This window comes from Patagioenas fasciata, chromosome W, assembly GCF_037038585.1.
Source record: "Patagioenas fasciata isolate bPatFas1 chromosome W, bPatFas1.hap1, whole genome shotgun sequence".
In the NCBI taxonomy this organism is placed as follows: domain Eukaryota; kingdom Metazoa; phylum Chordata; class Aves; order Columbiformes; family Columbidae; genus Patagioenas; species Patagioenas fasciata.
Window position 1 is genome coordinate 50,284,479 of NC_092559.1, and position 15,243 is coordinate 50,299,721.

A 15,243-nucleotide genomic window follows, 5' to 3' on the forward strand; every position below is an offset into this window, starting at 1 on the left:
ACAACACATGATTAACAACAATAATTACAGTTACATATAATGCAGTTAGGCCTTACTTAATAAGATCAAACAAGTACCCACCTATTCCCAAACTTTTAAGCCATTTGTCAAACCCTGATTCTACTATGACAATCTTATTAACATGCTGTTTTTGTTTGTCTAAAGCACTAGGAATAGATTCAGAAAGATCAGACAAGTTAATAAACTGCATTCTCTTGAATTCTTCGCAACCATGACTGTCCCGTCCCAACAGATGGGATGAGGGATGAGTTAACTCTGAACGCGATACATGCCCTGACTCAACAGATGAGATCAGGTATGAGTTAACTCCGGGTAATTCTGTGCGGCAATACAAAGTGAATGACAGACAATCACTCCGGGGGTCCAATTACGAATTTACTAAAAGCACATAGTGGAATACAAATTACAGCGATTAGTGACTTGGTAAAAGTATGTTATATTATCACAAAACTTATCAATACATTTGCAGCAAAAGTACTTCTACAAACGATGGATTAGCAACAATTAGTAACTATAATACAAAACTTAACAAGATTTTAACAGCAGAACTTAAAATGATGTTACGTTTATATGTTCAAGAAAAAAGGAAAAAAAAAACAAAAGAGAGAGAGAGAGAAGGAAAACTAAGATACGAGAGAGAGAGAGAAAGAGAGTAAGATATCACCACTCCACAGGTTATTGATCCAGCGATGTCCGGTGAAGGGAGGGTGGATGCGTTGAAGACTTCGGTCACGCTGCGCAGCATATACACGCCACACCCTGATGCCACACGCGGGGTCATTTTATAACCCAGTTCATTTACATGTGGGCAGTTCATCTCCTCCCTCTGCTCGCTCTTCATGCTAATTAGGAAGACTCTTCTGGAAATGGGTCTGGGGTCTTCAAACTAGGGGAAAGTTCACGGTATTGACCAGAAGTGAGTTGTCTTACCCGTTAGGGGTAGCTGTTGGTTCGTGGTTTCTTCTGGTAGTTGGTTGTCCGACAGATGGTTCATCTCTATCATCCCAATTAGTCCATGAGGCCTTTCACAGCAACACTGTTAATTGTCCTTATCTTCCAAGGTGTCTGCCTTCATGGCCATAAAACTTCGGGAAAGATAAGAGGAGGTGTCATCTATCTCTTACTCCCAACACAACAAAACCCAGACGTTTAAGGCATAACAAGGTCCTTTGTTCTGCTAAGGATGGGGGGGCGAAGGACTTCAAGGTTGTCACAATGACCTAGTGTTAAAAGATCTGGAACTGCACAATTTTGTAGAGTAGTATGTCAAATACCATCAATATCTACTATTAATTGAGATAGTATCTCAGAAGTTAGATCAACCTATGTCCTGGTTTTGTTAAAAAACAAGTTTCTCTTTTAATGAATTTGCCTGTCAGCTAAAGCCTTCATATTAACTGCATTTTCCTGGAGAACCAGATACATGTTTTGGTAAACATAGCAATGGAATGCAAACTTATTGATAAGTACGGATGGACATCTCGCGAGAGGGGCAACGAGAAACAGGTGACCAAGAAACTGACCAACTGTGTATAGCATTCCATTCACGTGAATGCTTCATGTAAAAGTGGGAGATCACGAGGATCTCGTCCCTTTTCCCCTCTTTTCATCCCTTCGGCTTATGGTCGACATTAGGAGAGGACCTTGCTTGTTGTCCCTGCGAACTGAGGCCTAGTGAGAGACTGAATCCAGATCTGGTTAGCTTCAGAGTCTAATCCATGACTTTGGGTGCTTTCTCTGCAGTTGCTGAAACTTTCAAGATTGGTTTTGTATATTTTGTATTATTTTCTCTATTCTTATTACTAGCATTAGTAAAACATCTTTAATTTTTCCAACTCTCTTCTCTCTGTCCTCCTTTTCCTCCCGATCACCTGTCCTTAGTGGGAAGGGGGGAGAGGGAGGGGCAAAAAGGGGAAGTGGGGGGAGGAGAGGAGGTTAACAATACATCTGCCAGGGTTTTATTGTCACCCCGCAATCAAAACCCTCGACAGATAATTGGTGCCCAACGTGGGGTGAGAGAAAGGGGTAACTTTGGAGATTTTTGGTTTTTCTACTGCTCTGATGTACCTTTCAATTTTCTTGGCACGGTGCCAACTCATGGAGTTGTGATACTTGCACGTCTCTTTGCTTCAGACAGTATTTAGCGCTATTAAGGCAAAGTGAATTACATTGATTTAAAGATGTTATGGCATAAGTTGTTGTGTACACATATGCAGGCACGTCGCAAGAAGAGTCAGAGGCCACGAATGCATTTGGAAAGAGAAGGTTTTACTTTAGTTACCTCTCTACTGGGGGATCTCCGAAGCCACAGCTAAGCTCCCAGGCAGAGGTGACACAAGCGGGGACACAGGCGCTGGTCAGTTCAGCCCTGCTGGAAGATCGCTGGGCCTGCTGAACTCGCCTGTATTTCAAGGCTTCAAGTAGGTGCAGCCTCCCCCTCTTTCTCACAACAAAGCAGGAATCTCAGACATAGTGATAAGGTGCCTAGAGTTTCTCACAGGCCTGTGTTATCTAACACAGAAGTTCTAATCATCAAGCATACAAGGTCAGTAAAACAATTACTGTGATGTATGTGCTTTTTCTACAGACAGGTGCAAGCCACTTGAGTGTATTTACATTTAACTAATCTCCTTGCCAAATCTTCCGCTATATCCCCATACAGTTGTATCAGTTATTTTCTACATTGTGCTCCGTGACACCATATCTGTGTTGGGCCTTATTCCTGAATCAAAGTTTTCATTATATAACAACAAGAAACTGGATGATGGTTATGATTATACTGTGTGCTTTGGCACTGGTTTATTTCATTATACTACAGCCGCTAATGAATTTCTACTTGTTTCTGCTCTACCTTGAAAAACCTTTGGGAGAGATTAAGCAGCAATACAGCTATGTGTTTGCTAATTGGTCGAGTGAATCTTTAGAAAGGCTGACTAACAATACTTTCATTTTTTTGCTAGGAGAGTTTGCAAATGTTTTAGAGAGCTTTGAATATCCTTGGAGCTTTGATAGAACTGTGATGGCGTTATCTGGTTTGCTGAATGTGTGTCAGTTTGTGTTACTGTTAAGAGAAATGAGGTTCAACAGGAGGTTTGCGTCTCTTTTTACTCCTGAGATTTGCAGTGTGTCTTCGGAAGCTTTAGCAACAAGAACTCCTAGCTGCTCGAGAAAAAGCAAAACAACAAAAGCTGCCGCTGCAGCCACTGGCCCCCCAACCACAGCTTCACAGGCTGAAGCTACAGCTCCTACACAGAGCTCTGCCAAGGTCACTGCAGATACTGTTACTTCTCCAGCCTCAAAGGCTAAGAAGGCAGCCCCCCCTTCTTCACACACTGGGCACTGTTGCTGCTGTAACCATAGCAATCACTGTGACAGTCATTCAGACTCTGGAAATTAATCAAATGATGGTGAACCCATATCAGCATCAGTTGCCGGTTGTAAGAAAGTCACTATAAAGACTACCTGTGCAGCAGGTGATGGCACAGGGCTGAAATCAACCCAAGGGGCATCATCAGGACAGGGAGGAGATGAAGTGACCATCACTCGGTCCTTTTCTCCAGGTGAGCTGAGAGATCTGCAAAAAGACTTCAGTCGTCGTGAAGGTGAGAATATTGTAACCTGGCTGCTCCGATGCTGGGACAATGGGGCAGAAACAATTGAATTAGAAGGTGGTGAAGCCAGGCAGTTGGGATCTGTGTCAAAAGATTCCACCATTGATAGGGCAATTTCAAGAGAGTCTAATGCCACTACTCTCTGGACCCGACTCCTGGCAGCTATGAAAGTAAGATTTCCCTACAAGGATGATTGTATATCCAAGTTAGGGAAATGGAATACTATGGAGAGAGGTATCCAGTTCCTGAGACAATTAGCTGTGCGAGAGATCATCTATCTAGGACCAAACAGCCAAGAGGGGACAGACCCAGATAGAATCAATTGTACATGACCTCTGTGGCGCAGATTGATACAAAGTGCACCACCTGCATATGCTAAGCCATTGGCAGGAATGGTCTGGTCATCTGGAGGTGTACATAATATTACTGAAGTGATTGAGCAGCTCCGGGACTTTGAGGACAGCCTTGATGGTTCTCTATGGGCTTGTGTCTCTGCTGTGGAGAAACTGTATGGAAAAATCTGATGACCGGTTTGAAAAGCTGTTGCAGGAAATCAAAGAACTCAGAGAAGACACGTACCATTCATGACCTGTACGAACCTATGTTTCAGCTATTAGGAGAAGGTGTTTCCAATCTCGAGAGAGAGGACAGACGCAGCCCACAAAAAGAGGTTCACTGTGGTTTTTCCTACATGAGCAGGGAGAAAACATGAATAAGTGGCATGGAAGACCTACCTCAGAACTTCAAGAACGAGTACGTGAGATAAAAGGAAAAACTCCTAGGAAGGTGGTTGCTCCAGTTTACAAAAGGAGCAGAAGAGATTCTGATGCTCTTGAAGGAACCTCTAATTCACACCCAGAGACAGTGCAAAACAGAAATTAGAGGGGCCCTGCCTCCAACCAGGTGGAGGAAAGGGATAACAGAGTTTATTGGACTGTACAAATACGATGGCCTGGTACAACACAACCCCAGGAGTACAAAGCTTTAGTGGACACTGGTGCTCAGTGCACAATAATTCCTTCTAACTATAAAGGAACGCAATTCATCAACATTGTTGGAGTGACTGGGGGATCCCAGGAACTGACTGTTGTAGAGGCTGAAATGAGCCTAACTGGAAAAAACTGGCAAAAGCATCCCATTGTGACTGGTCCAGATGCTCCGTGCATCCTTGGCATAGACTACCTCAGGAGAGGGTATTTTAAGGACCCAAAAGGGTATAGGTGGGCATTTGGTATAGCAGCTGTGGACACTGAGAAAATTGAACAGCTGTCTGATTTGCCTGGTCTTTCAGATGACCCTTCTGTTGTAGGACTGCTGATGGTTGATGATCAGCAGGTGCCAATTGCTACCACGACGGTGCATCGCCGGCAATATCGCACCAATCGAGACTCTTTGATTCCTATCCAGAAGCTGATCCGTCAATTGGAAAGCCAGGGTGTGATCAGTAAGACTCGCTCACCTTTTAACAGCCCAATCTGGCCAGTGCGTAAGTCTAGTGACGAGTGGAGACTAACTGTAGACTATCGTGGCCTGAATGAAGTTACGCCACCACTGAGTGCTGCTGTGCCTGACATGCTAGAACTGCAATTTGAACTGGAGTCAAAGGCAGCTAAGTGGTATGCTACAATTGACATTGCTAATGCATTTTTTTCTATTCCTTTAGCAGCAGAGTGCAGGCCGCAGTTTGCTTTCACCTGAAGGGGCATCAAGTGCACATGGAATCGCTTGCCCTAAGGGTGGAAACACAGTACTACCATCTGCCATGGACTGATTCAGACCACGCTGGAGCAAGGTAAAGTTCCAGAACACTTGCAGTATATTGATGACATCATCGTATGGGGCAACACAGTGAAGGAAGTCTTCGAGAAAGGTGAGAGAATAAATCAGATTCTTTTGGATGCTGGTTTTGCCATAAAACGAAGCAAGGTCAAGGGACCTGCACGAGAGATCCAGTTTTTAGGAATAAAATGGCAAGATGGCCATCATCAGATCCCAATGGATGTGATCAACAAAATTGCAGCAATGCCTCCACCTACTAATAAAAAGGAGACACAGACTTTCTTGGGCGTTGTAGGTTTTTGGAGAATGCATATTCCTGACTACAGCCAGATTGTGAGCCCTCTCTATGAAGTGACTCGGAAAAAGAACCAATTTGAGTGGGGCCCGGAACAATGGCAAGCCACTGAACAAATTAAGCATGAGATAACTCATGTGGTGGCCCTCGGACCAGTTTGGACTGGACTAGATGTTTAAAAATGTGCTCTACACTGCAGCCAGAGATAATGGATTTACCTGGAGCCTCTGGCAGAAAGTACCAGGAGAAACCCGAGGTCGACCCTTAGGTTTTTGGAGTCACGGATACAAAGGATCTGAGGCCAACTATAGTCCAACTGAAAAAGAGATACTAGCAGCATATGAAGGAGTTCGAGCTGCTTCAGAAGTGATCGGTACTGAAGCACACCTCCTCCTAACACCTCGACTGCCAGTGCTGAGATGGATGTTCAAAGGGACGGTTCCCTGTACACATCATGCAACCGAAGTTACATGGAGTAAATCGATTGCACTGATCATGCAACAAGCTTGAATTGGAAGTCCCAGTCACCCAGGGATATTAGAAGTTATTACAGATTGGTCAGAAAGTAAAGACTTTGGGATGTTGCCAGATGAGGAGGAAGGAACACGTGCTGAAGAAGTACCACCGTATAATACTCTTTCAGAGACTGATAAGCAGTATGCACTGTTCGAAGATGGATCCTGTCATCTTGTAGGAAAACATCGAAGGTGGAAAGCTGCTGTGTCGAGTCCCACACGACAGGTTACAGAAGCCACTGAAGGACAAGGTGAATCTAGTCAGTTTGCAGAAGTGAAAGCCATCCAGCTGGCTTTGGACATTGCTGAACAAGAGAAGTGGCCAATACTTTATCTCTATACTGACTTATGGATGGTAGTAAATGCCTTGCGGGGGTGGCTACAGCAATGGAAGAAAAGCAACTGGCAGCGCAGAGGTAAAACCATTTGGGCTTCCACACTGTGTTAAGACATTTGTGCTCGTCTAGAGAGCCTGCCTGTAAAAGTTCGTCATGTAGATGCTTATGTACGTAAAAGTCAAGCCACCGAGGAACACCTAAACAACCAGCAAGCGGATCAAGCTGTTAAGATTAAAGTAGCTGAAGCGGACTCGGACTGGCAACATAAAGGTGAACTTTTCCTAGGTCAGTGGGCCCATGATGCTTCAGGGCATCAAGGTAGAGACGCAACATATAAATGGGCTTGCGATCGAGGGGTGGATTTAACTATGGACACTATTTCACATGTTATTCATGAATGTGAAACTTGCGCCGAAATCAAACAAGCAAAGTGGTTAAAGCCTGTATGGTATGGGGGGCGATGGTTAAAGTATAAGTATGGAGAAGCTTGGCAGATTGATTATACTATACTTCCACAAACACGTCAAGGTAAGCATTATATACTTACAATGGTGGAAGCAACCACCGGATGATTGGAAACATATGCTGTACTCCATGCTACAGCCTGGAATACTATCTTGGGACCTGAAAAGCAAGTCCTTTGGCGACACAGTATGCCAGAAAGAATTGAATCAGACAATGGTACTCATTTGAAAAACAGTATTATAGACAATTGGGCCAAAGAACATGGTATTGAGTGGGTCTATCATATTCCATATCATGCACCAGCCTCTGGGAAAATTGAAAGGTACAATGGTTTGTTAAAAACTACACTAAAGGCACTGGGTGGTGGAACATTTAAAAACTGGGATTCACATTTAGCAAAAGCCACTTGGTTGGTCAACACTAGGGGATCAACCAATCGAGCCGGGCCTGCCCAATCAGAAATTCTTCATACTGTGGAAGGAGATAAAGTCCCTGTAGTACACATGAAAAATATGTTAGGAAAGGCAGTCTGGGTTACTCCTGCCTCAGGCAAAGGCAAGCCCATTCATGAGATTGTTTTTCCCAGGGACCTGGCAGCACCTGGTGGGTGATGCTTAAGGATGGAGAAGTTCGGTGTGCACCTCAAGGGGATTTGATTTTAGGTGAAAATATTCAATACTGAACTTCATAATGTTAATTGCTATACTAACAGTGTTTAATAAGCGTCTTTCAGATCAAGACAATGGTGATGAAACCAGAGCTAGCTTCTTCGAGTGGTGCCTGACAGCTTCTTCAAAGTTGATGTCTTTAACCCACAAACAGTGGTCATGAGATGCACTAGATGTACCATTTTTTCCTGCCCTGGGAGACTGTTGTGACAAAATGAACTTAATGAACTTTTCAAAAGATGGTCCACTAATTAAGATTAATTACTCCTGTGTCTATATGTATATATGTACATATGTGCATATATATATATATAGTAGTAGTGATTAATTAGATTGTATTGATAGATTGTATTGATAAGGTTTAAGTATTTCCGTGAATGGCATGTTATAAGGGGTGGAATGTCCTCGTTTTGTTAAAAAACAAGTTTCTCTTTTAGTGAATTTGCCTGTCAGCTAAAGCCTTCATATTAGCTGCATTTTCCTGAAGAACCACATACATGTTTTGGTAAACATAGCAATGGAATGTGAAGTTATTAATAAGCATGGATGGACATCTCATGAGAGGGGTAACGAGAAACCGATGACCAAGAAACTGACCAACTGTGTATAGCATTCCATTCACGTGAATATTTCATATAAAAGTGTGAGATCACGAGGATCTCGTCTCCTTTTTCCCTTTTGCTTATGGCCGACATTAGGAGAGGACCTTGCTAGTCGTCCCTGCTAACTGAGGCCTAGTGAGAGACTGAATCCAGCTCCAGTTGGCTGCAGAGTCCAATCCAGGACTTTGGGTGCCAGCTCTGCAGTTGCTGAGACTATCAAGATTGGTTTTATATATTTTGCATAATTTTCTCTATTCTTCTAGAAGGTTTAGTAAAACATCTTTAATTTTTCCAACTCTCTTCTCTCTGTCCTCCTTTTCCTCCCAATTGCCTGTCCTTAGTGGGAAGGGGGAGAGGGAGGGGCAAAAGGGGGAAGTGGGGGAGGAGAGGAGGTTAACAATACATCTGCCAGGGTTTTATTGTCACCCCGCAGTCAAAACCCTCGACAACCTATTTAAAAGACCAATAGCTTAACTTCGATATGTCTCCTAAAGCTGTACCAGCTGCTAGACTAGGGAGAAAGAGTGCAAGAGATACTATGGTAGGAATGTCTCATAATTTTACCTTATCTTTGCATTGATTTTCTAAGTGTAATATCACCCTTTTGGTTCTCCTGCTGTTTGTTCAAATTACCATTCTCTACAGAAGGTACACCACCTGCTTGCTAATAGGCTTCTAGACCACCAGGTCTGAGAGCATCTATAACACTGAATTAGGATCCACGGTTTACATCTGAAACAGTTCTCACAACTTATCTCCCTCCTGTCCGTCTGCATCTGTTGAATCTTTGTTGTCTTTATTCAGCCATGGCTTGACCCATTTTGCGGGAACCCACTTCGATCCTTGGCCTGTAATGACACAAGCATAACCTTTTCCCCAGGTTATCAATTGATGTGGCCTTTTCTATTGACCATTAACTAGTGATTTGACCATAACTAATGTAGGTTCTTCCTGATTTAGTATAGTTTTGGGTTATACTTGCAAAGTGTTTCATCACATACAGTGCTTTTGACAATTAGTTTTGTTCTGTTTCCCCTACTTCTCCCCTTTTTAAAAAAAAACCCACAAACAAAACAAACAAACAAACAAAACAAAACCAGTTCAGAATCAGATAACGTGCGTTGGACCTTGACTACATACTCAGAATCACAAATCAAATTTAGAGGTTCCTCCTTAAAAAGCTCAAAGTAATGTAAAGCTGCACCAACGTGGATGCCCTGTTATTGCAGAACTGCCTCACTGCCACAGCAGGTCCTGTTTTCACCTTTCCGAGGTGGCCTTGAAATTCCTTTGGGCCTGGTTAGTTCAATAACAAATCTCCATCTAACAAAAACCTACCCACGCAAATAATCTGCCCTTGTCCTTCTGGGGGACTTCAACTTGTCAGATGTCAACTGGGAATATCACACAGCTGGTACCAACAGGTCCAGAAGTTTCCTGAAGCATCTGGACGATAACTTCTTGATGCAGGTACTGCAGGAACTGACCAGGAATGGTGCCTTCCTAGATTTGATACTCACTAACAGAGATGGTCTCGGGGGACATGTGTGACTGGTGGCTACCTTGGCTACAGCTACCACGAAGAAGTCGGGTTTAAAATCTTTGCTAACTGGATGAAAACTTCCAGCAAGACCTTAACACTAGATATCAAGAGAGCAGACTTTAAGCTGCTCAGAGAAATACTTGGTAAGATTCCCTGGGAAGAAGCGTTTGAAGGTGTTGGGGTCCATCAGTGTTAGTCGTTTTTTATGTACCACCTACTAAGAGCACAGGACCAGGCCATTCCAAAATGCCAAAAATCTAGCAGGTGAGGCAAAAAGCCAGCTTGGTTGACCAGGGATCTTCTTGAAATACAGCGAAAAAAGAAATTACATGGTCAGTGGAAGCAAGGTCAGGCAACATGGGAGGACTACAGAGATGCTGCTTGCCATTGTAGGGAGGAAACTCATGCTGCCAAAGGTCAATTAGAATTGAAGCTTGCCAATACTGTGAAAGACAATTAAAAAGGGCTTTGTAAAATATATTAATGGCAAAAGACAAACTAGAAATAACATTGGCCCATTAATTGATGAGCATAGTCACCCTATTAACAGGAATGTAGACAAAACTGAGCTGTTTAATGCTTTCTTTGCCTCAGTCTTCAACACCAATGATGGACTTGGGGGCCCCCATAACCCTGGGCTGGAAAACCATGTCTGCGAGAACGATAAACTCCCAGTGAATACAGAACGTGTATGGAATTTGCTACTCCAGCTAGATCCCTAAAAGTCGATGGAGCCTGAAGGGATTCATACAAGGGTGCTTAAAGAGCTGGCTGACCTCACAGCAAGACCTCTCTCCATGATTTTTCAATGCTCTTGGGAATCTGGAGAGGTCCTGGAAGACTGGAAGCTAGCAAACGTCCCAATCTACAAGTGTGAGGGCAAAAACTCACGGACTCCACACGATCCAATATGAATTCAAGCAAAGCCATTTATTACAGAAACAAGCCCCCTTATATACGCAGTTATTACCTGATCACGCATCCATGCTCCAAGCATGCATTAGCTGATTGGATATTGTCCATGTTCACGAGCTGTCCACGCACCTGAGTCTCACTGCTAATAGGTCTGTTAATTTACGTTTTGTTGAGGCCCTGTTATTGCAGAACTGCCTCACTCATGCAGCAGGTCCTGTTTTCAGCTTTCCGAGGTGGCCCTGAAATTCCTTTGGGCCTGGCTAGTTCAGTAACAAATCTCCATCTGATAGAAACCCATCCACACATTAACTTCAAGAAAATCCCTCATATCTCCCACAATTCCCCCTTTTTCACAGTATCACAGTATCACAGTATGTTAGGGAGTGGAAGGGACCTCAAAAGATCATCTAGTCCAATCCCCCTGCTGGAGCAGGAATGCCTAAGTGACGTCGCACAGGAACATGTCCAGGCGGGTTTTGAATGTCTCCAGGGAAGGAGACTCCACAACCTCCCTGGGCAGCCTGTTCCAGTGCTCTGTCAACCTCACTGAGATGAAATTTTTCTCAAATTTAAGTGGAACCTCTTGTGTTCCAGCTTGATCCCATTACCCCTTGTCCTATCATTGTTTGCCACTGAGAAGAGCCTGGCTCCATCCTCGTGGCACTCACTCTTTATATATTTATAAACATTAATAAGGTCACCCCTCAGTCTCCTCTTCTCCAAACTAAAGAGACCCAGCTCCCTCAGCCTTTCCTCATAAGGGAGGTGCTCCACTCTCTTAATCATCTTTGTTGCCCTACGGTGGACTCTCTCCAGCAGTTCCCTGTCCTTCTTGAACTGAGGGGCCCAGGACTGGACACAATATTCCAGATGGGGTCTCACCAGGGCAGAGTAGAGGGGAAGGAGGACCTCTCTTGATCTACTAACCACCCCCCTTGTAATACACCCAAGGATGCCATTAGCCTTCCTGGCCACAAGGGCACAGTGCTGGCTCATGGTCATCCTGTTGTCCACCAGGACCCCCAGGTCCCTTTCCTCTACACTGCTCTCTAATCTGTAATTTCCCAACCTATACTGGAACCTGGGGTTGTTCCTGCCCAGATGCAGGACTCTACACTTTCCCTTGTTAAATTCCATCAGGTTATCCCCCGCCCAACTCTCCAGCCTGTCCAGGTCACGCTGGATGGCAGCACAGCCTTCTGGCGTGTCAGCCACTCCTCCCAGCTTAGTGTCATCAGCAAACTTGCTGATAGTACACTCAATTCCCTCGTCCAAATCGTTAATGAATATATTGAATAATATTGGCCCCAGTACTGACCCCTGAGGCACTCCACTAGATACTGGCCTCCAACTAGACTCTGCACCATTGACTACCACTCTCTGACTTCTCTCCTTAAGCCAGTTTGCAACCCACCTCACTACTCTATTGTCTAGACCACACCTCCTCAATTTAGCTGTGAGGATGCTGTGAGAGACTGTGTCAAAGGCTTTACTGAAGTCAAGGTAGACCACCTCCACCGCCCTGCCATCATCCATCCACCCTGTTACATTCTCGTAAAAGGCTATGAGGTTGGTCAAGCATGACTTACCCTTAGTAAAGCCATGGTGACTGCCCCTAATAACCCTCTTATCCTTGATATGCCTTGAGATGACACCAAGGACAAGCTGTTCCACTACTTTCCCAGGGACAGAGGTGAGGCTGACCGGTCTATAATTACCCGGGTCCTCCTTCTTGCCCTTTTTGAAGACTGGAGTGACATTTGCTTTCCTCCAATCCTCGGGCACCTCTCCCGTTTCCCAAGACTTGGCAAAAATGATGGAGAGCGGTCCAGCAATGACTTCAGCCAGCTCCCTCAGCACCCACGGATGCATCCCATCCGGACCCATGGATTTATGGATGTCCACACTATTTAATTGCTCCCTAACCCAGTCCTCATCGACTAAAGCAAACTCCTCCATTGACCTGGCTTCATTCGGGGTCTCAGGGGTACAGGGCTCCCCAGGACAGCCTCCAGCAGAGTAGACAGAGACAAAGAAGGCATTCAGTAATTCTGCCTTCTCTGTGTCTTCTGCCACCAGGGCACCCACCCCATTCATCAGTGGGCCTACATTGCCTCTGGTATTAGTTTTATCTGCTATGTATTTGAAAAAGTTCTTCTTGCTGTCCTTGACCCCTCTCGCCAGCTGTAATTCTAAGGAGGCCTTGGCTATCCGAGCTGCCTTCCTACATCCTCTAACAGCAGCCTTATATTCCTCCCAAGTGGCCAGCCCCTGCTTCCATGACCTGTAAACTCTCCTCTTCTGCTTGAGCATACCCAACAGATCCCTATTCAACCACACAGGCCTCCTGGTTCCCTTCCTCGACTTCCTACGTGTGGGGATGCTCTGATCCTGAGCATGGAAGAACCAATCTCTGAATGCAATCCAGCTCTCTTGGGCCCCTTTTCCTTCAAGCAGTCTTGCCCATGGGATTTCCCCCAGCAATTGCTTGAAAAGGCTAAATTAGCCCTGCTAAAGTCCAGGGTTGCAATTCTACTTGCTATTCCGTTCCTGCCACACGAGATGCTTAACTGCACCATCTCGTGGTCATTGCAACCCAGACAGCCCTCAACTTTATTGCTTCGACCAGACCCTCTTTGTTAGTGAGGATGAGATCCAGCAGTGCACCTCTCCTAGTCGGCTCCTCCACCATCTGCATGAGGAAGTTATCATCAATGCACTGGAGGAACCTCCTGGACTGTGGCTGGCTGGCTGAATGGTCCTTCCAGCAAACATCAGGGAAGTTAAAATCCCCCACAACAACCAGGGCCTGTGACTGTGAGGCCACTCTCAGCTGTGCATAGAAGGCCTCATCAACTTCCTCAGTCTGATCTGGTGGCCTGTAATAGACACCTACAACAGTATCACCCCTGCCAGCCTGCCCCTTGATCCTGACCCATACACTCTCAACTCGTTCCTCATCCGCTCCTGGGCAGAATTTAGTACATTGTAGCTGCTCTCTCACTTAGAGAGCAACTCCACCACCACGCCTGGCTGGCCTGTCTTTCCTGAAAAGGGCGTAGCCATCCATGACCACATTCCAGTCATGTCGACTGTCCCACCATGTTTCTGTAATTGCCACCAGATCATAACCTCCCGACCGAACATAGGATTCTAACTCCTCCTGCTTATTCCCCATGCTGCGCGCATTGGTGTACAGGCATTTCAGGGAGCAAGCAGAGCACACCAATTTCTCCCTAGGGGCACAGGAGGCCACCCGGTCCTCATCCGTTTTAGAATGCTGCCCCACTGGGACAAGCCCAACTACAACCCCATCCCCCTTTGAGCCTAGTTTAAAGCTCTCCAATTCAAGCGAAGCCATTTATTACAGAAACAAGCCTCCTTATATATGCAGTCATTTCCTGATCATGCATCCACGCTCCAAGCATGCATTAGCTGATTGGATATTGTCTATGTTCACGAGCTATCCATGTGCCCGAGTCTCACTGCTAATAGGTCTGTTGATTTACGTCTTGTTGAGGCCCTGTTATTGTAGAACTGCCTCACTCCCACAGTAGGTCCTGTTTTCAGCTTTCCGAGGTGGCCGTGAAATTCCTTTGGGCCTGGCTAGTTCAGTAACAAATCTCCATCTGATAGAAACCCATCCACACATTAACTTCAAGAAAATCCCTCAAATCTCCCACAACAAGAAGGACAACAGGGATGATCCCGGCAGCTACAGGCCTGTCAGCCTCACTTCCGTTCCTGGTAAAATAATGGAGAAGATTGTTCTGGGAGTTATTGAAAAACATCTGAACGACAACGCAGTCATTGGTCCCAGTCAGCATGGGTTCATGAAGGGAAAGCCTTGCCTGACCAAGGCAACAAGGTTTCCCACCTAGTCGACCAAGGGAAGCCTGTCGACGTGATCTTTTTGGATTTCAGTAAAACCTTTGTTACTGTCTCTCACAGTATTCTCCTGGACAAGATGTCCAGCATACAGCTGGGTAAACACACAGTGCAGTGGGTGAGCAATTGGCTGACAGGCCGGGCTCAAAGGGTTCTAGCAAATGGGGTTATGTCGGATTGGCAACCAGTCACTAGCGGGGTTCTTCAAGGATCCATCTAAGGGCCAGCACTCTTCAGTGTCTTTATAAATGACTTAGACTCAGGACTTGAGGGACTGCTTAACAAGTTTGCTGATGTCACAAAATTGAAGGGAGCTGTTGACACTCTCGAGAGCAGAGAGGTTCTGCAGAGGGATCTGAACAAATTGGAGAACTGGGCAATCACCAGCCACATGAAGTTCAACAAGGGCAAGTGCCAGATTTTGCACCTGGGACATGGCAACCCTGGCTGTACATACAGACTGGGAGACAAGGTGCTGGAAAGCAGCTCTGTGGAGAGGGATCTGGGAGTTCTGGTCAACAGCAAGTTGAACACGAGCCAACAGTGTGCCCTGGCAGCCAAGAGGGCCAACTGTGTCCTGGGGTGCATCAAGCACAGTATTGC

At 45.3% G+C, this 15,243-nt stretch overlaps 1 pseudogene; it reads right to left on the reverse strand.

Moving 5' to 3' along the window:
- The window catches only part of LOC136114532 (mitogen-activated protein kinase kinase kinase 1-like), a 190,547-nt pseudogene that overhangs the window by 15,767 nt on the left and 159,537 nt on the right, over positions 1 to 15,243 (reverse strand).